A 24,416-nucleotide genomic window follows, 5' to 3' on the forward strand; every position below is an offset into this window, starting at 1 on the left:
GAGATGGAGGGGAGGTATAATATGGTGTCTCTGAAAGGTCGAGGTGCTCCACTCTTTGCTCTGAAATTCCAGATACAATTTCACAGTCTCATATAAAAAAGAATGAGAACCTGCAACTTTTCATTGCTACATAATCACATCATCCCTCAGAGCCATTAAAAAAGATATTGTATACCTCTATCACTTTTAATTTCCACTTATTGTTTCACTTCTCCATCTCAGTATCTTTTAAGTACAGTGACTCACATTGAGGTTTTTAGTGTTGATGAGTACAGTACGGTAAAATTGTTTTGAAGACTAAGGAGCAGTTTTCCCTGTAGAAATATCATTAACTACTGAATGCAGGAGATAAGAGAACAGTTATTTAAAGAACAAAAATTTAGCAAGCTAGACCAGTGAAGCTGTATGGTTTCGCTCAGTCAGACCAGAACATAACATCCGTATTGTTCATTTGAATGGTGTGTGACAACTACTCAATCTTATAGAGAAAGTTTTTATTTTCTTTATCACTTTCCCTTTTTGAAGAGAAAAGGTTACAATGGATAAACTGACAAACTCAGCGATGTCAGAGACTCTAGTATAGTTTATATTTCCCTTTGATGTATGTTGCTTAGCATACAGCTACTAATAATGTGTACACAAATATAGTAATGTGTTTAACATCTGCTGACTGCACAGGATCATACAGGGCATGGGCTGATCTCATGCAAAGCACCGAAGTTCAGTTCCCCTACTTCCGCTTGGTGGGTCTCAAGGCAAAACAGCAGAAGCAAGGAAGCAGCTTACAGGGTGTTCAACAGGTATTAGCTGATTTGCCTTGAGTATCATAAAACTGTATAATGATACCTGCATCTTTGAACTAGGCTGTCAGGGGGAAGAAATCCATCCTACAGCTGTTGGCATTAGCAGGATAAAGAAGAAATTGGACAAACCAACCCAGGATTTGCTGTGTTCAGAGTGTCTGCAGAGGAAGTGCTGCTCACAAAAGTTTGGACTACACACATTCATTGCAAATGAGAAAGAGCAGGGTCCAGCAGCTGGGATCTACATCAATACACTGGACCAGTATTTTCCTGCAGATTGAAGAAGGCTGTCAGACCCTGAGCTGTGGCTTACAGGAACAAACTGAGAACTGTTTGATAAGCTGCAGTGACCTTGAGAATCTGCAGTTCTCGGCTAACACGAATGTCATACTGGAACAAACACAAGTGCAGTGTCCTGTGCTGAGGATGGAAAAATCCATCAATATCAGCTGTTGAGCAGTTCTGCAGAAATGACCTAAGGATCCTGCTGGAAAGCAAGGTGAACATAACTAACCACACATCAGACTGTGCTACCAGCAGGTCCAGAAAAGTGATTATTTGACACTCATAAGACCACATCTGGAATGTCGTATCCGGTTTTGGTCTCCCCAGTGCAAGAAAGACATTTATAAACTTAAGGGAGCCTGGCAAGTGGTTATAAGATAGCTAAGGACTGAACATCATTCCATAAATTAAAATATCCTAAATAAAGTAGAAATGAACTTTTGAAAGGTCAAATCCTGGTACACTCATTAAAGCCCACAAACTGCTTTAAGAAACATTCACAATTCTTGTTCTCCCTCCTGTGTCATGAACAGGTCTTTTCGGGAAGAAAGCCTGCAACTGTGGTATGCCAGCTCTGAGACCCTGCTGTACCATAATGGTACAGGCTGCTTAACACCTAAAGAATATGCTTGTTTTCAGAACACAGTCTGTCACTAATAGTTCTCGGTTCCTGTTTGATGTATTGTGCCATTCTCCCTCAAATGCTCTTAGTATTAGCAGATGCCTGTTCTACAAGCATTTGGGAACAGCAAAGATTTCTTTTCATAGAGAATAAAAGCAAAAAAAAAAAAAATCTATAACATTTAAGGAAAAATACCCTTAATTTTCACTAACTAAATATAGGATTTATTTAAGCAAAACTACAAGTAAAATAAATTTTTTTCCCAAACCACACTGGATGTGGTGTTTTTTAACTCAGGTCTTCGTTTCCATTTTTCTTGAGCTCTGTTTAGAGACAGAGGGGAGGTATAGCCACAGAGAATCAATCTTGATTCATATTTGCGCTCAAGCATTTTACCTAAGCACCCAGCCCACACAAACTCACTTTTTTAAAAGCTCATGGGGACATTAGGCAAAATCTGTAGTGCATTCTTTATCATCTTTCCTCTAGAGATAAGTCAGGGTTAACAAGTGCTCAAAGTGGTTTTTGTAAACACCATTACACAAGATATCTGTAATTTTGCTGTTTTAGAAAAATCATCCTTAAAAACAGCCACACAGAAATACATATCTGATTTTGGTTTCCAATATCACATTTTAGTATTTCGTGATGCAAAGCTATTCAGTTGCATCAGTGCTTGTTGTTAGGTTGGGGGAAAAATGCAATTGTGTCCCCTATTCTGCTTCTACAGGAAGTCTGGTAAATAAAATTACTTCCTAAATATTAGCTTGACTTTTTTATAATTAAGTATGTATTATTAAGACTGTCACAAAATTTCCAACTAATTTATAGTTTGACCCCATTTCTAATTTAGAAACAGGATTCAAGAATTGAAGTATTAGATTGGCACTTGTTTGGCAGAATCCTTTTCCTCCTAACAGCCAGGATCTGATGCTTCAAAAAAAAGTGCAAGAAATGCTACCATGACAGATAGAGGTCAAACATTCTTACAAAGGGACTTTTAACCAGAAGCAGGAGGAATAACTAGTAGCAATGGCAGAAAGCAGCAGATTTCTAGCATGATCAATATCACATATTTGATATAATTTCTACAATAGAATAGAGGCTATCTTCATATGGAAAATATGGCACACTTGATACATATAAAGGCAACTCCCCTATACTACTAAATACAATGTTAAGCAGTTCCTAATGGATCAGGATTCTACCTGCTCAGTTTGTTAACTACCATGAAGATGAAGAAAAATAGCTACTTGTGCATGTGGTTGGTTGTTTCCCATTATTTGTACCAATACTTCCTCATTAGCAAATAATTAGCTGGAGTACTATCAAGAAGAACCTTCCTATTTCTAAACATGGCCTGCATTTTCCTCACCATGCTCCCTATTATACTGTAATACTGGTTTTAATGACACAGTATTTAAGCTTCTTATTGACCAGACTACATTATTATTTCCACTGGAGCTTCCTGAATTCACAAATTCTTGAGGTCCAGAGACCATCAGCCTGACATCATATGTGTTACAGGGCACCGCAGAAGTGTCATCATTGCCTCTGCTTGATTTACAATACATCTTTCAAAAGCAAATTATCTCTTTATTGGCACAGTGAAAGTTCTGAATATAACAAGTTACATATTGTAAACTGAATGGAGAAAGCAAGGAGGTGTTTCTGGATAACTTGGAAAACAAAAATTATGCCTTATATATTAGCAAGGAAAGTATGCCATTAACAACTTACCAGGTTGTTCAACTCAGATATAGTATGCCAGTTATGGTTCTAGTTCTCCAGAAACTGAGCTTAACTATATTCTAAAATTGTTTGAGATCCTCCTTTGAAATAGTTGGGCAAATGCAAGCTATGATGCATGAACTGAGAACAGTTCAACAGAAAAGAATTATGTTTTTATGCCCTCCATCTAACTAAATCTGTGAATTTCTTCTCTTGACTTGTATGACTCATCCATAAATAAGGTTACCAGGCAGAAAATCCTTTTAAGAGAAGTGATTAGTAGGAGATACAACCAAAAAAGTTAGACACTTACTTAAAAACTCGGACACAGAGATACAGAACAGAAAACTTACCTCTGACTCACATAATACCTAAATATATACTGTAGTCCTAGGGAGAAGTTTATTTCACCAAGAAGTATAATAAATGTTTCTGACACTACTCACCAGAATGTAAACAATATTAAAAACTAATGTACTTACAGGAAATAACTCTGAAAAAATGCCCTTTATTCTACACCTGTCTTCATAACATACTCTTAAACCCAAATCCTGTTCGTTCATGTTAAACAGATTAACACAAACTGGCAAAACACCGTGACTTAAAAATACAGAAGAAAAGGAATAGAATTGTTGCAAGTCAAGACTGCGATAGACATAAGCAATGCTGAGGAGCAGCTGAGGGAACTGGGGGGGTTTGGTCTGGAGAGGAGGAGGCTCAGGGAGGATCTTATTGTTCTCTACAGCTACCTGAAAAGTACTTCTCCCAGATAACCAGTGATAGGACAAGAGGAAACAGCCACAAGTTGCACCAGGGGAGGTTTAGATTGGATATTAGGAAAAAATTCTTCACTGAAATGGTTGTCAAGCATTGAAACAGGCTGCCCAGGGAAGTGGTTGAGTCACCATCCCTGGAGGTGTTTAAAAAAAACATTGATGTGGCGCTTAGGGACATGGTTTAGAGGTGGACTTGGCAGTGCTGGGTTAACAGTTGGACTTGATGATCTTAAAGGTCTTTTCCAACCTAAATGATTCTATGATTCTATTACATCCAAATGTGTAGTTGTGATAAGGGGATTAAAAATTTACGTTAAAGACTTTTTTTCAGTGTGAGATGAAGTAGACACTGAAAGTGACAATAAAATTAAAGTATGAAAATAACGTCCTTGTAGTTTGGAGGAGGGTTGTTGTTTTGCTTTGTTTTTCTTTAGTTTGTGTTCTATTTGCATCCTTCTTGCCTTTTCACACCTGTTAGCTCTACTGCTTTTTCTAAGTGTAACTAATTATTTGTAGAGGCCTAAGAAATGTGCATCAAAATAGCTTCTTCTTTGATAAATAACATAAGGTGGATTTTAATATTCTCCTAGAAATAAAAGTTAACATTTTGATATTGAAATATTCTTAACACTTTTTAAAATAAGGCTACTGCTCTGACAAACTCACAAAAGACACCAAGGCTATGACTAAACTTTAAAAAATGGAAATATTATCTACAGAATTATTGTCCCAAGAGCAGAACCTATCAGCTGAAGCAGCTATTTTGAAATGCTAGTGTTGGAAAAAGATTTGTAAGAAATATAAGTCCCTGAAATAGAATTTTATGGTGAAGGAGATGAAGGAACTGAAATGATTTTGTGACTGGTAAGAAAAATAAGAGTAGCTTGGTGGTGAGAATAAACACTCAGAGTCCTTAAAGCAGTTTCAGTGCCTTGTCTGAGCAGAGAACACAAAACTGAGGAGCACAGACCAATTCAGGGCTCGTCACCTGTGCAGTTCCACCAGCAGAGGAAGCAACTGGACACAACAGAGTTATTGCTTCTCTTTGGCCCCAACACGCTGAACATTTGTAATAATGTCCATTTTATGACGGAATGAGCTCCCAATCCAGTAGACAAAAGTCCAACTCTGTTCATTGTGTCTATAGTAATACGGTTGTTTTCATTTGTCAGGAAAGAAGGCATTCACACCTTTCATAATGTATTTGTGAATGGCAAAAGAAACTATGCCTCTACAAAGTTATACAACACTGTAAAACTGCAAAAAGTGTAATTCACGGCTAGTTCCTTCCATCAATACGGCAGTCCCATGGTGCATTTAGGATCTTTTATGTATGCTATTAGCCGAGTCTTAGATGTTATTTATAAGGAAAATGTGACTATGAAATATTCATTTTTAACCTGAAAACATTTAAAATATGCAAATTAAATATGTAAGTATATATGCCATTTAGAATTTCAATTTTATGCTGATTTGCATAATTCAGTGAAAAAAAAAAATCTAGTTCATTACAAAGCTTCATGATTAGTTTCTAGCCTCAGGCTTCCTAAGGATATCCAGACCAGGTATTTGACAACTGAGAGCACCAAGTAAATGTTTAAAATTGTTTAATCTAATCTGATGGACTAAATGCTGTATTCTGGATCCATCAGTGTTTAGACATGTATCTTACTCGGCATTCCAGTGCACCCATGAATTTTTTTATATATCCTTTCAGGCTTTTATATTTTCATAGGAATTTCAGAAATAGTCATTCTTAATATCATTTCTTACAACAAAAACTTTATCTACAAACTGTTTCATAACAGACCAAATGTCAAACTTTCTATTTAACATGGCTGTTCGTGGCTTCTATTTGGGCATGTTCACATTTATGTTGAAATCCATAAAACTGCAAACTGTCAGACACCTGTAGTCTTGCCGGTTTGGTGCCATTATTCAATTAATGTACTTTAATATACTTTAATGTATATAATCCATGACTCAAGGCACAGATGCTGACAGTGTCAGACTCATATTCACACATAACATTTGCAGACGATTTGTGTTTTGTTATTATAAGCATATCAGATCAGGAATACATCTATACTGTCATGGCAGGCAGTAGATCATAAATACATTTGTAAAACTATTTCCAGCAGAACTAGGAAACAGAACTCCAGGTTTAGCCACCTGGAACACCTATAATGTTATCTAAATTTGAACTGGTGCTTCATCATTTCATTTTATACAAAATTATATTTGCAAATAAATTCTGTAAGGTTATGAAATCATGCACTGGCTTTAGATTTCCCACACTTTTCACATTTTAACAGGCATGGTCCAGTACTTCTGAGAGAAGGTAAAGACCAAAGAAAAAGATACAATGTCTAAAAATTACATCGATTATTTTTTCACGATGCATATTGTTTTTTATTTCAATATTCAATATGCATATAAAAACGTTATTTCAGCTTTATTCTATTGACTCAGAAATAAAGACCAAGGGTTTTTTTGAGGTTCATAAAGGTATAACTGAGAAGAAAATTTGACCCTGTTATCACAAACAATCACCCCAGTCTGACTATGTAAATGGAACCAAGCAACAAAATATTTTGTTACTTGGAAGTGCATGGCTTTATCTCTTTGCAATTTGAAACTATTATGCTGACATATACAACACAGTAGGGATCAGGCACCACTTAGAGATTAACATTTTTTAAGCCTATATATACCATAAAAAAACCACACTACCAACAGATGGATCCTGATCAGAGACTAGGAGAATGCAGCAAGTACGGAAGATTGATACTTACTTACAAAGAAGCAATCTGGGCACAGTGAACAGCAGGTTTCTACAGACATTTGGCATATTTATTGAAGCATTAAGGGAGTTCCACAATTCCATTAACATATATACAGGACTATGTAAAAAACATAGTATATTAGGCTTCCCACACACATAGAAATCTTGAATTATAATGACTAGACTACACATAATAAAACTTAAGTGAAACCTATTTAATGTAAGATAATCCATTGTCAGCATTGCAATTTAACAGTACTTCCATTTTCAAAATGACAGTGATATTTACAGCTCAAAATGCCTGGCCCAGTTTTGTTCCCAATAGCAAAATCAATTACAAAACTCCCATCAACTTGGAGAGGAGCAAAATCCGATGCTGTTGTATCTGTTAAAGTAAAGGTACAACACTGTGCCATAAATATTCACAGTTTAATTGCCCTTCTGCAGCACAAGCAATAGCTGAGAGGTAAACATCTCTGCTGCTTCTTTAGAAAGTTTAATGTTTTACATGAAAACACATCATTGAAGAAAGTCATTGAGGTAAAGTTGAAAAATTAAGTAACAGTTATTAGAAGAAATACCAGGAAAAAATAACTTCACAGCTTCAAATTATTCAGCTGTGTAAGTTTGCTCAAGTCTTATTCCCTTACTTTGACTGTTTTAATCTTGTTTGTTGGTGTATACACTGTACTAAAGACCTGTCATGAGTCATGTTATTCTCTTTATTTGGGAGGAGTACATAACACAAACCTAAAGTTTGAGGGGCAAAATAGAAAAAAAAATGTATTTGAATAGCAATGTAATGTTTCAGAATTCTTTGGATCTAGTGACTGTTTCCTAGCTATAATAGTGCACCAAGATCTTTTAACAATCATTTCATCAGCAATGAAAAATAAAAATGGATATATTCAGTCAAAGTTTTAGCAACATAAATGTACATCATCACCTAAGAAACATACAAAATTTACAGCCAATAAACCAGCTATCTTTTGAGCAAAGTAATCTGTGTTAGAGTCCTTCTGTGGCACCTTCGAGGTTGACTTTCTTCTTAAAAATGCAGATCACATTCCTTTGAGATACTCATCTTTCCCCATGATGCACTTGGCTGACAGAACAACAAGCTTAGTGCACAGGAATGCCACTGGGGTTGACAAGCAAATTCCATCAGTATGCAGTGTTTACACAGTACAGTTTAGTAATAGCAGTTCACACAGTCCGTTGCCTTGGAACAGAATTATAATTAAGCCTTAAATCTTCAGCATTCAGATTAATTCTTATCACACAGGTCTTATATATTTTCTTGTGTAAGTTTGAAAATATGCCTGTCACTAAAGAAAACAGCATACTACAGTTAACCAGCTTTGAAGATGTTGTTTGTAAGATGCCCTGGTACAATTTTTCTAGGACATGAATATCTAGTGTTTTCCTCATTTATTATGAGATTTAGACATCTCAGCAGAATTCTAATGTTTTTCTGAAGTCACGTTTCCCTCCAACACATGAAAACAATACTAGTAGAAGTGTGGTAAATACTAGCTGTAAGGCTGTAAGGTCTTGGGAGGTCAATTTGGTTTAGAAATATCCTCTGTGTTTTTAAAAAAAGTATTTTCCAATCAGCAAATACAACCTAAATCCAAGAGCTGTATATACTTAAGAGCTTCTGAGGAATGCTTCAGAAAGAAGAACATGGAGGTAAAATGCTAGCCTTTTGAGGCTGCCATATTCAAGCAAGACTGTGCCTTTCTCAGATCTAAAAAACCATCATGGTGTATCATCGAGCACAGTACAACCCCATCATATTGCCTTTTTTCCCCTCTGTGTAGCCCAGTCAGGGGACCATTTGGGAGAATTTTTCCCAAGTAGTCACATGCAGGGGCAGCTGTATGGGCTTAACATGGAGAAGGACACAAAAGGCATCACATCTTTTTTCTCAGACTTACTATATGGGAAACAATCTTCCGTCTCTCCTTCATGTCGCTGTAATAATTAACATTTTTAGAAATGTACAAAGCCAGGGGAAGAATCACCAATAAAATCTGAACCCTTTCTTGGACTCATTCTTTCTCAAATTGCATCTTATTAGCTCAAAAAAAAAAAAATCTTATGTTGCTTTACTATCCAAAATGCTTTATACCAGTACCTATGATCTGCAGCAATGAATTTAAATCCTTTTCAGCAATATATGCAGATCTTCATAAATATGTGTACACGTTTTCCATAAAGCATGGATTACACTTACTGCATAGCAAGTAAATGTATTTCAAAAGACAAAAAGAAAAAAATAAACCTTTTAGTAACCCTCTTACTGGTCTAACACAGATTAAATCTTCATGGGTACATCCTTCATCTGTTATATTGAGAAAACAATACCACAGAATCATAGAATGGTTTGGTTTGGAAGGGATCTTTAAGGACCATTTAGTCCAACCCACCTGCCACAGGCAGGGACATCTTTCACTAGATCAGGTTGCTCAAAGCCCCATCTAACCTGACCTTAAACTCTTTCAATGACAGGGCATCCACATCTCTGGGCAACCTGTTCCTGTGTCTCACCACCCTCATCACAAAAAAATTTCTTTCCTATATCCAAATCAATCTACCCTCTTTCAGTTTAAAACCACTCCCAATTGTCCTGTCAGTACAGGCCTTGGTAAAATGTCTTTCAGTGTTTCTTATAAGCCCCCTTTATATATTGAAAGGCCACAACAAGGTCTCCCCAGAGCCTTCTCTTCTCCAGGCTGAACTGAAAAAACTGCAGGTCTTTTCTACAAGACCTTACAATAACAAGGCATTTTAACTACAGAGGTAGCTGTTGCACAAGCAATACAGCAGGACACTAACTAGTCAGCAGATTCTTGAATGCCACAGGTGCCTGGTTTTTTGGTACAGATAATGATGAAAAGGAGAGTACTCTTGATGTCATGACAAGTGCAAGGAACAGGTAAGGATGTCAAAGTGGTAGGTAACTTGGATGACAGCGATTATGCAATAATACTACATTACACCACTAAAAACTGACAGAGGAAATAACACCGCAATAAAAACAATTGTCATTTCAGGAAGACAGTTCTCAGTAAATGAGAGCTGGTAGCAAGCTGCCCCAGGATGCTGGCATCTCTTTAAAGAAATATTTTTTAAGTCAAATTACATACAATTCCATCATAGAGTAAGAGATAGTCTTGGCTATGTTGTTAGCTCTTCTCTGATCTTGATACAAGAAAGCACGCTGGAGATGAACATAAAATCAGATTACTGAAGAAGAATATAAAACTATTTTGTATTTCCCCATCTGAACTTGAACTTGAAGGGATAATCCAATCAATAAAATGAAATATAATTACAAGATAAAGTAATTCGAACACATTGTGCCCTATGTACCTGAAAGTATGTTAACTGATTCAGTCCTGCACACAGAAAATGGCCAAATGCGATAGAAGTCTGAAGACTCCGTCCATCAGCCTCTTAACCAAAACTGAGTCAAAATATCCTTTTTTCATTTTGTTTTGGTCAGCCTTTTTTTAAAAAGCAGCTTTTAAAAACAAGAAGAAAAAAAAAATGTTGACTATAAGGCTTTCGTCACAATCTTCACGATCCGTAAAGAAAGTATTACTACAGAAGCACGTGTGAAATCTACTGAGGCTGCAGTTCAGATCTCCCCCTTTTAGATACTCCACTAACCTCCCGATATGCACTTCTACAGCCATGCATCCAGCTAAGAATATGCTGGGACCTCTCATACTGCAGTTTCATTCGGTACTTGGCAATGCACGCACACCTCACTGTTGCACGATGCAGGTATTTCCCAGGGAGGTCAAAGGGAGTTATTTAGTTCAGGCTTTTTGCATGTCACCAGATTTCCAGAAAGACATGTCTAAAGTCTTAAATGAAGCAATCCTCGCACACCATCAGTGCCACCTTGTGGTGCACAGTTCACTAGGCTATCGCTAACCTACGGTCAAAATACTTGACTTGAAAACAGATTGGCAACAGGCAAAATGGTGATAAAATCAAATGTTTTCCGTTTGAATCAACTAAGTATAACTTTAGCATTTCAAACTTAGTATCACTCTGTAGGAGTCGGAATGAAATGACAGTGCATAGATGCCTGAACAAGGCAGTGTAAGAGTTAAACCACGTTGATTCTTTGGCTACCTGGACCCACAGCTGCAACCACGGGTTTTTAAGTCATTTTGAGAAATGATACAAGAATTTCCATTCCCCACTCCTGTTTTTTTTTGGACAGCCACTAAGGAATAAAAAGCTCTTGGATATTTTTTCTTTAAGTAAACAACAAGCAAGTAACTAAAAAGACCTTGTAATCATGACTCCAGCTTACCTCCAGGCACAAGGATGCATGTTTCCTGACTGGCATTAGCTAATCTCCTCTGTTAACAACTAACCTCTGACAATTCCAGCCCCAGGTAGTCTGACAAACAAATTTTTGCTTGCTCCAGAGCCTTGCTCACCAGTGACAGTGAATGGGCTTGCTGACACTCTCTGCTCTCAGCTAACCTCTCTGGGCAGCCCCTGTAAACTGTTTAACTCATTCTTACAGACTGAGAATGCACGTTTTATATATACCAGGCTTTTTTTGAAGTATGGGAAATTAAGTTGTTACAAAGTGGATTATTTGATCAAACCAGAAGCAGCTTAATATAATGTGTGAAATTATCCCTCTTTACCCTCTGCAAAGTTATTTACCCTTACCTCTGAGTTTCTAGGTTTGATTTATACTTCAGTCATGTGCTGACATAGTATGAATTGGCCAGTGACAAGTTAAACAACCTGTCTTGGCCTAGACTGAAAAGCTAGCCAGCAAAACCACATCTAGATCTTTCATTATGCAAATGAGGTATGCAGAAAATTTCTTCTTTCATCTTATTGTTTTGATGTCTTAGAGCAGATGGCAGAAAATGAACCACACTGGAAGTAACCATGTGAAATTTTTGCAAACCATTACTTTCAATGACTTGCTACCATTCTTCGCATCACAGTCCTTCACATTACAGTCAGTCTGTCCTCGCCCTATCAGATCACACACATTACCAACCACCTCTTCTCATCAGTGAGCAGAAACTACATTTTGTCCTCAATAAACTGGCAGGTTTTGCAGCCACATTTTAAAAGCAGCAGCTCCAGGTTCCATAATTCATGGAAACAGATGAGTCTCTCCTCCTGAATCAAGATGCACAAAACTGCTGTTCCCAAAGAATGCATTAAACCCACATCTTTCAGTTTGTCATTGCAGGAAAGTGTAATGTAATATGTTCTATCTATAAAACTTAGACAAAAAAATATTGTGAACTTCAAATAAAGTATTTGTGCAGTAACATTTCTGTTGGTTCTTTCCTTCTGAGGGATTTTCTGTTTAATGTAGTTTACTATTTACTAGTATCATTGTTCAGTCAAATACTGTATGCTATATTTGTAAACTACACAGAGGTCTTCATGCAAATATAAAGTTTTCCACTTAAAGACTAGCCTAGTTTCCATAGCCATATTGTATTCACAAGGAAAGTGTTTTGGTTTGGTGGGGTATTATTAACGATGCACTGCTTTTAAATAATATACAACAAATCTGATTAGTTCATATAGAGAGCTTTGTTTATTTTATTGCACAAGAACATCTATTTAGAGAATAACTTCCACCAGCCATCCTCCACCAAAACTTAGCAGACCAATTCCCATTTAATAGTCCCAGCTATAAGCCAGCCATATGACTTTCACGTTGGTCTCCAAAGGATGTTATTTTTCATACATAATATCAAAGCAACAACACCTTACTACTGCATGTGGACTTTCGGAAGCTGACCCACTGCTAACAGGTTTATTTTTAATTTTCATTTATCTACTTGACACCTAATGTCTTGGAATGTGAAATATTTACTTTTCTGCTTCTAGTTGCAATGCTCCATAATCTCACCACTAGCAAAAACAGGCGACATTTAAGTGTATGTCTCTGAAATAGATTTCATTACTTTTTGTTCACCTAAGGAGTATATTTGTCAACTTCTAAAAACCATAAATAAAATTTTACAATCACTATGTGGGTAAACTGGCAATAAAAGATTGCATTACCTTTCTCTTTATTGAATTCGAGTCATTCCTGATGAAATCAAGACAAACTCATCTAAATACCTTTATACAGTTTATACCTACAGATAATGCTAGACATCTTCAAACGAAAATTAAAGTTGAAGCTTTATTCAGCATAAACTGTTGAGTATGTAAGAGTTGCAGATTTGCAGCTTGCATTATGAATACAACTTCTCAAAGACTAAGTTACAGAAGGTTTAGGAATGGTTCTTTACATTAGTAAAGAGTAGTGTTAATCAACAGGCTACTGTTCTCTCCTTCCAATAATATTGTTACTGCCAGTGGTACTGTGTAAATTTTGAGTTACAGCTCTGAAGCTTGCTAATTATATAAAAGAGACTGAATCTGCAAGTTGCAGAAGGTTTTTCTGGTTTATTTTCTTTTTTTGTAGGCATAAATGCTCCTTTCCCCTGACCAGAACAAGAGTTAAATACTCTTGGTACCTCACAGAATAGACTCAAACACTCAAAGCTGTATTTATTACATTAACATTTTAAGCATGTTTGTGTTCATGCTGTAGGACCAGAGTCACAACAGATATCCTCAAAAGTGTTCTTTGATAGATTACCCCAGACAATATATTCCCAAAATACCCCACAAAGGTCAGAGACCAAGCAACTCTTATTCTGCACCCTTTGTTAAGTCATCTTTACTCTCATCAGGCATTTAATTTCTTAAGCAAGAAAACAAAAAAGAGTTTGGAAAAATCTAAGTGCCATATAAGGACTGTATCTTCCTGTAGCCTGCCTATCCCATTTTGCCCAGCATACTGGGAACTGTAACTGAAATACATGAATACTGTTATTTCATAGAATCGTTGAATAATTTGGGTTGAAAGGGACCTTCAAGAACACCTAGTTCCAACACTCATGCCACAGGCAGGGACACCTTCCACTAGACCAGGTTACTCAAAGCCCCATCCAGCCTGATCTTGAACACTTCCAGGGTCGGGGCATCCACAACTTCTCTGGGCAGCCTGTTTCAGTACCTCAGCATCTCCACAGTAAAGAATTTCTTCCTAATATCTAATCTAAATATACTTTCTTTCAGTTTATATATAGGTGTTGCATATTCATGTCAAATTTACCATGAATACAGGAATATATTAAATCGACTTTACATGTAACGAAAATCCAAACTACCTGTTACCTGCTGTTTCAGTATACAAGATCACTGAAAAATATCAGCACATGTGTAAATTTAACTCTTAATGAGATTTTAATCTTACAGCCTACCATGTAATGATGCATTTACTACAAATTTAAAGGAATACACTAAAATGACAACTAAAAGATTGTCTTGAATTCATACTGACCTGAATACTAAACTACAGTGTTTTGGTGTGTAATACAATTGCCTGTTACACCAGCATAACAAAAGCATTTAAACATTTAAAATTTCAGCATACATGCCTACAGCTTCAGGTAAAAACTGTATAAGCAGAGATTGATATTGTCTCATTAAAAGGAAACATGAGAAACTTTGCTGATATGTTACAATTGTACAATATCTATCAGAACACCCAAAACCGTACACTGCTTTAAAACTACTACTGACACAAAATCATATTTCTGCTTAATGAGGAAAATAATACATGACTCACCAAGAGTAATGGAAATATTACAAATTCCGAAACAAGTCTTAACACATCACTCATCTCCAATTAATATTTTTTTAAATTACTGCAAGTAAATTGAGAACAAATAGGGCTATAAAGATTAATTATTGAATAAGAAATATGTCAATCAGATATTTCTGAGCACAACTTGACTGAGATAAATTTGCAACATTATTTTACCTTTTATAAGATACTAAAAAGTACTTTACCATCACGCATACAGATAAGACTCTAAAAAAGGCCTTGAGAAGTTTAAATTCTTCCAAATTACATTCATAATAGGTGTTTCTCAAATATACTGAACACCAAATAGAGCTATTAATCTCAGTGGCTGACAGCATATATTTCATCCCAGACTTAACAGTCAGAGAGACAGGGTCACCTGGACTTGCTGTTCTAAGTGACCTTGCTGCTATTCTACATTTAAGTGTATGGACAGATATTTTCCTTTAAATGAATGACTTTTCTTTAGAAAAAAATGTGTCAAGTTTCTTCACTAAGTAATCTCAAAATAACCAAATAAAAAAAGCAAAGCAGCTTTAGGTGCATTGCATCACTGCTGTTCTCAGAACAACATAAAATTAATCATAAGGTTGCTGAAATAGAAGTGTGGTCAACTTGACACCATCGAAGTCAAAAGGGAACTGGAAGTTTGTATAAATGGAGCATCTTATCACAAGCAGAAGGATCTAGCATAGTTAAATTAACAATATAACCCTAAGCCAGTCTAGTCATACTCATCCTAGTCATGCTGCCCTTTTCCCAAGGTAGAGGAAAAGCACCATTTCTGTTGTAGTTACTCTCATCACTGAACAACATATGACATTATGGTCAATGAGTAGGATAGATTTCAGCTCATTTGATGTTACTTCTAATTACTTTCTTGTAATAGTTCCAGGCCAGCTTTTCAAACATTTTCCTATGCTTTAAATACAAGCTCTATATTAACTGGAGTACAAGAAGGTCAAGTAATGTTAAGCTATATAAAATGAATCAGCAATTAATTCAGAGGGAAGTAGCCAGAATGCATCCTTATCTGCTTCAAATATTCCACTCATTAATATCATGTTAACACTCACTATGAAACAGTACTAAGATTTCAAATGGTGATACCGTATTACAGTTAAATAATATTTTTTCTGTATCACAGCCAGACATGGACAACACCACTCTTAGCAAGCCCTGTCTTAAAAACAAGGAGGTTTTTTCCCCCACACCTGCTACCCTGCAGTGAACCTCATTGTTCTGATGTGCAAAACTCTCCTAATTTCTAGCCACTTCCATCCATCACCTCCTGGGCCAACATTTTTCTTTAAATTCTCTTCGATCCCCTAGTACACCTAAAGAATGACTATATCTTTTGCCAAGATAAAACCTCTTTTTTTTTTTTTTCTTAAATAGGACAAAGTCTTCTTTCTCCTGAAAATCCCATGAGTTCTATATGCCTGTTTCATCCTTTATTCATCATTCCTCAGCATGAGTGACTAGAACTTACAAAGTATCCCAGATTAGATCAGTAATTTTCTAGTAATGTTCAGCTGTAACTCACCTTGTGCTTAAACAGTAGCAATAAATTAATACAGGAAATTTCACAGTTTCTTCCAACTATAGGCTGAGTAGGAATAAATTAAGACTCCAAACTCACATCCTGTATTGTAACATGCTTTTATATTAATTACTAATATCATAATAAAAGAACACTACACTCAGTTTCTGTTTGATAAAAAGATGACACGTTTCAAAATTATTCCTGCCTATCAATGACATTACTGTTATGAGACTTCCAACTGATGGGAAAATTTTGTACTCAGTAACATCAGTATGAATTATTCAAGTAGACAAGAGCAGAATCTTTCCAGATGAACCTTTCTTGAGTTTTAGCTGCATGGTGCTGAAAAAATATTTTCATTACACTAATTTAAAGTTATTCATTAAATTGGTTGCACCATGAAAGAAAACAATTATTTCATAAACATTTAGAACTAGAGCTGCTTGGAACACATCAAAAAAAGAAAGGTAGTTGGTATATGCTGTTCAGCTGATGCTAAAATATTTCAGAGATGTTATTTCTTCTGTTATTGGAAACATTTTTTGAGAAAAAATTTTGAAATGCCTGTGCCAGCAGCCTGTGAGGTGGCAATGCCAAACTAAAATTCCCACTCCAGTTCAGTGAGTGACTGCAATGGAATACTGCCCTCATTTCAGCTGAGCAAGGAGTTCAACCTGGCTTTGCCACAAACGTTGCGGGGTGGGCAATGGGGGAATGAACACAAACCATATTTTCTTGCAATACAGGATGAAAAAACACCTTGAATCCTTCATTTTTAAGGTTTGTCATCAGAGAATTATAAATCTGCAATTGCAGGACTACCATCCTGTGAGCAGCTTGGAAATTGTACATGATTGAAAAGTCTTCCTTCCCTGTCCCAATTGTCTTGCATACTTAAAAATTTTTAAAATCTAATCAAATACTTCAAAAGGAAAAAAAAATTCTAATAGATTCTCCTTCTAAATTAAGACCAGTCAACTTCTTTGCATAAGTTAAAGTCTGTGGTACCAAAAATAACATTTGCAAAGTGAAAACACTGATACTGTTCCTAATCTCAAATTAATGTAAACCATTATCTGGAAAACAATATTAAAAAGTAGTTCAAGCTTGGCAAAGTTAACTGAGATTAATTAGAAAATTAAGTTTTCCATATACAAGTCTTCTCATTATAATTGAGCTCAAGATATATTAAGATCATTTAAGCGTCCAGCACTAAACACATAAATTGCTGTTTTCTGGCAAATGAGACAACCAAAACTTCAATTTGAGTGTGATTCAAGTAAAATAAGAAGGCGCTCCTTCAGCTGGTCAGCAGAAGTTTCACTGATCAGCTAAAAGGACAAAATTCTACAAAATAATGGAAGACAACTAGTAGAGGGAAGTGTAAGGGAAAATATTAAAAAACAGCTCCTTTCTCATATGTATAGATGGACAGATATTAGTGCTGAGACACCAAAACAACATGAATCTTTCAAGCACAATAGGGAAATTCTACTGTCTTAAACTGTGCATTCTGTACTGAAGTATTTGTTTGATATGTGATTGATAGTTCTTTCTAAACTAACAAAATCATTTTATAAAGACAGATGAAGTGTTACTTAACACAATGAAGGATCTCTGTATTGACAATGTTATCTGCATATAAATGGATGCTAAAATATTTACATATCATACAGAAGTCATTCACAAAGGCATGAGATTCATCCTGGCACTCACTCAGCAACTAGTATCTGAAAATTCATCAGATCCTCAAAAATATATCATTCATTCATATAATCAAAAGGGCAAGACAGAATTCTAAAACAGAAATTTTGGAATCACCAGTTCCATTAGAAGTTTTAACTGGGCTACAACATCAAAATCTTGGGAAAAAAATGAGTAAAATATTATATTAGGAGTAATCCATACAGTTTGGATACAACTCAAGCATTAGTTCAAGATGCAGCTCAAACATAACACGAAATGTAGACCTGAAAATCAACATGCATAAAATGCTTTGCTAACATGTGTAATTCTAAACAAAGTTCTTTTAAATACATTGTAAAAAACATGATAGCTGACTGTTGAAATCCCTTTTAATAATACAGGTATTTTTAAGTTACACGAGTAACAGTAAAGTAAATAAAAGAAGCTAATGTTAATATTAGCTGACTATAAAATAAAGGATCGATATAGCAATTTCCTGTATTTTTGCTCTGGTTTATAAAGTAAAACCAACAGCTGCATTAAGCTGTTTAAAATGGGAGACCTCTTGCCTATGTGATGTATTATGCAATGCATACAGTGCTTGTCTCAGAATTAAAATGTGGGTGGAGGGTCAAAGTGAGAAGATAAAATACAGACACTTTAATGAAGCAGTGCAATAATACAGTTTAACTATATTCAAGGCACAATGCATGAGACTACTTTCTAAGCTTCAAGAAGAGAAAATGACAACTAGTACAAAGACTGGTTCTCATACTAATGTGGAAATCGTGCTATTTTGGTGTTATACAAAATAAGTGTAAATATGCTGCTGAATATCTGCTACAATTTCTCTTTAAATGGCAATGTCAGAGGGGAGCTCAGCGATGCAGCGGGAGCAGTGACACTGCCAAGCCCCAGCGTGTTTGTAGAGGGCACAGGAATAATTTCCCTAGATCACAATAAAAGCAACTCAAGGTTAAGTTAACATCAGAGTTTGAGTGAATCACACGCCATGAATAATTTATTTGAAATGTAGCTTTTCTCTTGCCACAAATGCAGAAGCAGATTTATTTCTGTATGTAATATTTGCATTAGTATACAAACATGATTTTGAAGCTCCATAGGTTGCCTGTGACCCTTTGAAAACGTGGCTTTCTGGCCTCACTGCTATCAGTCAAACAACATACATGGCCTTTTTTTAATGTACTGTTGTGGGCTTCTTGTCAGGTGGGCAGCATTGCCTCATTAGGCAATATTGAGATTGCCTAACACCCAAATAATTAGCTAATTACAGCCAGCCCAGAGAAATCAGCACTAATTGCCCCCTACCCAGGGTGGCAGGGGGGTGCCCTCTGTGGCCCTGGCTGTTGCTCCCACAGAGGTGCCTACTGTGGGGCTGAGGAGCCCTGGCCCCAAAAGCGGGGAGATGATGCCGGTCCCTACCTGCAGCGGGCAGGCTGCAGAGCAGTGCTTTCCAGGTGACATGGCTGGGAGGTCCTCAGGCCCGTTGTGCTCCTGGGATGGAGTCGGAGGTGAGGACAGTGGGGAGGTGAGGAAGCTGGCAGCAGCCGGGGGCATGGTGAGGGGCCACAGGTGCCCGGGCTGGTGCACAGCGGGAGGCAGTGTGAGGTGACTGGGAGCGCCTGTGGTGGTGAGAGCCGTCGCCAGGCTTTTGAAAACCTTCTGGCTGTGCCACTGCTCTTGGTAAAGTGACTAATTAGCTGATAAACCATTGATAAAGAAGCCTGGGCTACTGGAACACTCTGATATGGCTCTTGACTGGTTTTGAGGAGAAGTCGGCACTGGGATTAGCCATGACTCTGAGTTGTTTCCAGAACTGTCTCACAGGCGTGTGTAAGTGCTGTAAACATTAATCTTATTTACTAGCAAAATGATGTGAGTAAATAAATCCAATAACAGCGTTAGGCCTGTCTGTGTTTATTTTAACATCATCTAAATATTGTTAGTCTAAGAATTGTTGCTGCTAATTATTTTGTAATCACATCTGTGAAAGGAAACACTATGTAGAAACTTGTATCTGTAATGTTTTGACAAAACGGGTTGCACAGGCCACATACAGAGTGTTTACTTACAGCCAGGCTGGTTCTGCTGATGCACTGTGATACAGCTGCATGCTGGGTTGGGGGTGGAAAGCGTTATGACCAGGTCTGCCAAACCTCTGTGCTTTTCTGTCACTCTCTTTCTTTTACTTTGGGTGTGAATTATATGCACGATTAACAAAGCCAGAATCTGGCCTAGTTACCTTCCCTATTCTGGTAAAGACATGATGGTTTTATTATACTTGCTCTCTGGGCTTCACCTGCTTGCATTTTAGGTTGTGTTTTTTGAAAGTTCAGTGGCTGAATCTTAGAACACGCTGTAATGAGATGTAGAAGCCTTCGTGAGCTCCCTGGCCACGAAATGGAGCTACAATTCATAGCCCTGACTTGTAACAAGACAGCTGGTAGAGTTGCATTTATTGTTTTACTACAGTGATTTTGATTTGGTGAATTTCTTACAATGTGTTACTGGAAACTCATTGCCAGTAACTTGTATTTTTCAGTGGCTCTAAAAATATAAATTGTGATACTAATGGAAAGCTTATTATCCTGCTTTTGATTGTTAATGATAAACACTATTGTATAACTTTTTTGCTCTGAGTGAAGAAAAAAAATTGGGAAATATAGTCATAAGAAAAATGCTTCAATCCGTACTTTAAATGCAAACAAAATGTACTTTACCACTGGAAAAAGGGAGAAATATTTTCCAATTCAAGGACAAAACTTAAAATTAAAAATCATTACATAAGGACATGATAATTTCAATTACCTTTGTATTAATGTGAATAGCAACTAGAATATATTGACAAATTTAGATACATTAGAAACATAATGTAGATCTTCACAGATACGGGCATAAAACCATCAGACCTCTGGCTCTGATTATGCGAAGCTGTCTCACGTTCCTCTCTGAATAGTATGTGCGAATGACTGATCTTCTGTTAAATAAATAAAAAAGATTTCCTTATAGTTTGTAGGCTGCAATTAATATTGCAACACCAGATGTACTCTGAAATCTTCTGAGATAAATGGGTAGATTTACAAATCAATTAAAAATATTTGTCTTGACATGTTCAATTATTTCCTAGAATATTAATAAATCCTTAATAAAATGTATTAATGCATACACAAATGTTACATCTGTATCAAACATTATTGAAAAAATACTGAGTTAAAATTTTTCACTGCAGAATTCTCCTTGCTTTCTGCCTTTTAATTACAGAAAGCAACATTCTCTTCCCACTGATTGTTTCGGGGTTTGTTGTTTCTTCCCACTGATTGTTCTGGGGTTTGTTGTTGTCTGTTTGGGTGTGGGTGGCTTTTTTTTTACAAATCACTGAAGAACTTCCTAGGTGTTAACTTGTACTGGTAATTGCCATGTTGCCCTGTTTAGGTCTGCAGAACTTGTGCATTTCTTTAATTGTGGTATTCATTTGTCTGTAACTGAGAAAATAACCTGCAAAGCAGTTATGAAAATGAAACTCGACACTTAAAAATACATAGCAATTGTCTTCTCTCCTATGTTTAGCTCATGTTGCTCTGCTTAACACAGTAATGAAACAGCACTCCCAGCATCAGTTGTTGTAACAGAACATATTGTTAAACATAATCACAACTGTCGTAATGCATATAGAGTGCCTGTAACTGCTTTACTCCTCTTCTTACTGATTACAGAGCCTATCTGTGACCTCAGACTGGCTGTTTAAACTGAAAGTACTGCTTCACTCCAGCTGGAGGGTTTTAGTACCAATGAAAAACAGGTTTCAGGAAACTATTGAGTTATATCTGAAAACTGACACACAAAATACAGTTGCCAAGGTCCTAACTGGTTCTGAAAGTATAAGACCTCATCCTAATGCGAGTCATATCATCAGAGGCTTTCACACAGCATTAACAACTAGGATTATGCCCGTTCAGATTTGTTTCTCAAACTAAGTACCTGCATGAGAATTGGAGAGAGGGGAAAAAAAAATCTTATATGCTTATGTATTTGCCATCAAGTAAATAAAGGTAATAGGCTAGTTGGTGTACAGACCTCTCTGCATATAAATTGCATAGACTATACTTCAAATCAGGAAGACGCTAAAAAGATTTTTTTATAACCTGTCTATTAGAAACAAAACTATTTAAAATAAAGATGCCTGGTTGCTTTAATCAACTTTTTGATTATTAACAAAAACTTAAATGAAATCAAAATATGCTCTCTGAAAACAAGAATATTCTCTTTGGGTCAGGAAGTATTGCTATGATGGTCTTCGTGGACTGCAATTTGATGCCTTCTGTTTCTCTCTTCTCTGCTGTCAAAGCATCATGTATCAGGACTGAGACTAATCAGGCCAACAATTTCAGCTTTTTCATGGAAAGCTTAAGCAAGAACTGTTAGTCTGCTTTAGGCTGAAACATATCTTTTTGAAAAAAGTTTAGGAAATGTTCTAATCTTGCTTTGACAGTAAAGCAAGCTGTATTGTACTGTGATGCCAGATTGCTTCTGAATGTTCTGGCTTCACATGCTGTGTAGTTTCAACTAAGATTACTAGTTTTTGTTTTACAGTATCGCACAGTCAGTGTGTTCTTTTTGCACCTGAGATACTTATTTACACCTGTTGCTATATTCATGTTGCTTGCTTCTTGCTATGCAAGGTTACAGCTTACATTTCCTTTTGTCTTTAGCAATATAAAGACAAGTTCTAATGTAAAAGCTACTTGACATTTTCTTTATTTTGTTAACCTGTACTTGATTATAAAGTAAAAAATTCTGCCTTTGTTTTGTTATAGTGGAAAATTAAGTTAGTGGTCCTGCATGGTTGGTTTTTTTTTTCTTAATCATAGTTTTTCCCAAAGGAAAAATCTGCTAGAGAATGAATACAATTAGAAAATGTCATTGTTATGTTCATTTTGGCTGATGTGTAAATTCCCAATACCTGTATACAGGAAAAGCAGAGAAAAAAAATCATGCATATTAGATCACTTCCAACTATGGAACTATGGGTCATTGCTCTGAGCTGCAGAGAACCTGGGGATGAACTTCAGGGTTTGGTCCATTAATCTTTCTTAAATGCTGTTACCTCCGAGTAGAATGTGCAACAGCCAGTGTTTTTTCAATGTTGTCCCGGTTTCAGCTGGGATGGAGTTGATTTTCTCCTCAGTAGCTGGTGCAGTGCTGTGTTTTGGATTTGGTGTGAGAACAATGTTGATGGCACACTGATGGGTTTGGTCGTTGCTGGGTAATGTCTATATTAAATCAAGGACTTCTCAGTTTCTCAGGCCCTGCCAGTCAGAGGGCTGGAAGGGGACAGGATATTGGTAGAGGACACAGCCAGGACAGCTGACTTGAACTGGCCAAAGGGATATTCTATACCATTGAATGTCATGTTGACTATTTAAGCTGGAGAAAGAAGAAGGAAGAGGGAGGGGACGTTCAGCATTATGGCGCTTGTCTCCCCAAGTAATCATTAGGTGTGATGGAGCCCTGCTTTCCTGGGGATGGCTGAGCACCTGCCTGCCCATGGGACAAGGTGAATGACCACCTTGTTTTTCTTGCTTGTATGTGGGGCTTTTGCTTTATTTGTTAAACTGTCTTTATCTCAGCCACAAGTTTTCTCATTTACTCTTATGATTCTCTCTCCCATCCCACTGCAGAGGGAGTGAGCAAGCGGCTGCGTGGGGATAGTTACTGACTGGGGTTAAACCACAGCACAGGTGTTCCCCTTCTATACCTTCTTAGTGTTGAAGCCAGTGCCATCTACACTTGCCATGATGTGGTCTGCATGCTTGTTCAAGTATCACCATGGATCCAATTGCATTTTATATATAATCACCCTGCCTTAAAGCTCAATATTTTATTTTCTTACCTGGCATAAATACAGAGACTCAAAGGAAGTTAAGTATATTAGTTCATGTTTAAGTGAGTCTGTTACTTTCATCTAACCAAATTTTAATCCTGAGGGAAATGAAGCATTTGCAATTCCAGTAAGATAAATGGATGTTGTTGCAGTATATACCTCACTGTTAAGTTAAATCACAATTAATCGTGGAAAATTTAAGAAATTAGGTTAAAATAAATGGTTGCTACGCCACTCTACCAAACTCTGTGGGCTAACCTTTTATGCAAAAGCAGTGTAGCAGTGTTGGAAATTAAAACAATGGAAGTGTATTTACTACTCTTAACAGGAGCAGGATTATTCAATGAGGGTATGCCAGAGCATAACCTGAACCCTTGTTTGTAAGGACCTGTCTCTGTGTCTGCATTTGGCATGGTAAGGCAAGTGTAATGCTCAGGAAGCTCTGTTTGTCTCTCTATGTTGTAAAGCAGGTTCACATTCTGTTTGGCTACTTCCACAGCCCTTCATGTTTTGAAACATAATTCATATTGCTGAAGCACTTAAAGTGCTTTATAAGCAGTACC

The sequence above is a fragment of the Falco rusticolus genome, chromosome 14, assembly GCF_015220075.1.
Source record: "Falco rusticolus isolate bFalRus1 chromosome 14, bFalRus1.pri, whole genome shotgun sequence".
Lineage (NCBI taxonomy): Eukaryota > Metazoa > Chordata > Aves > Falconiformes > Falconidae > Falco > Falco rusticolus.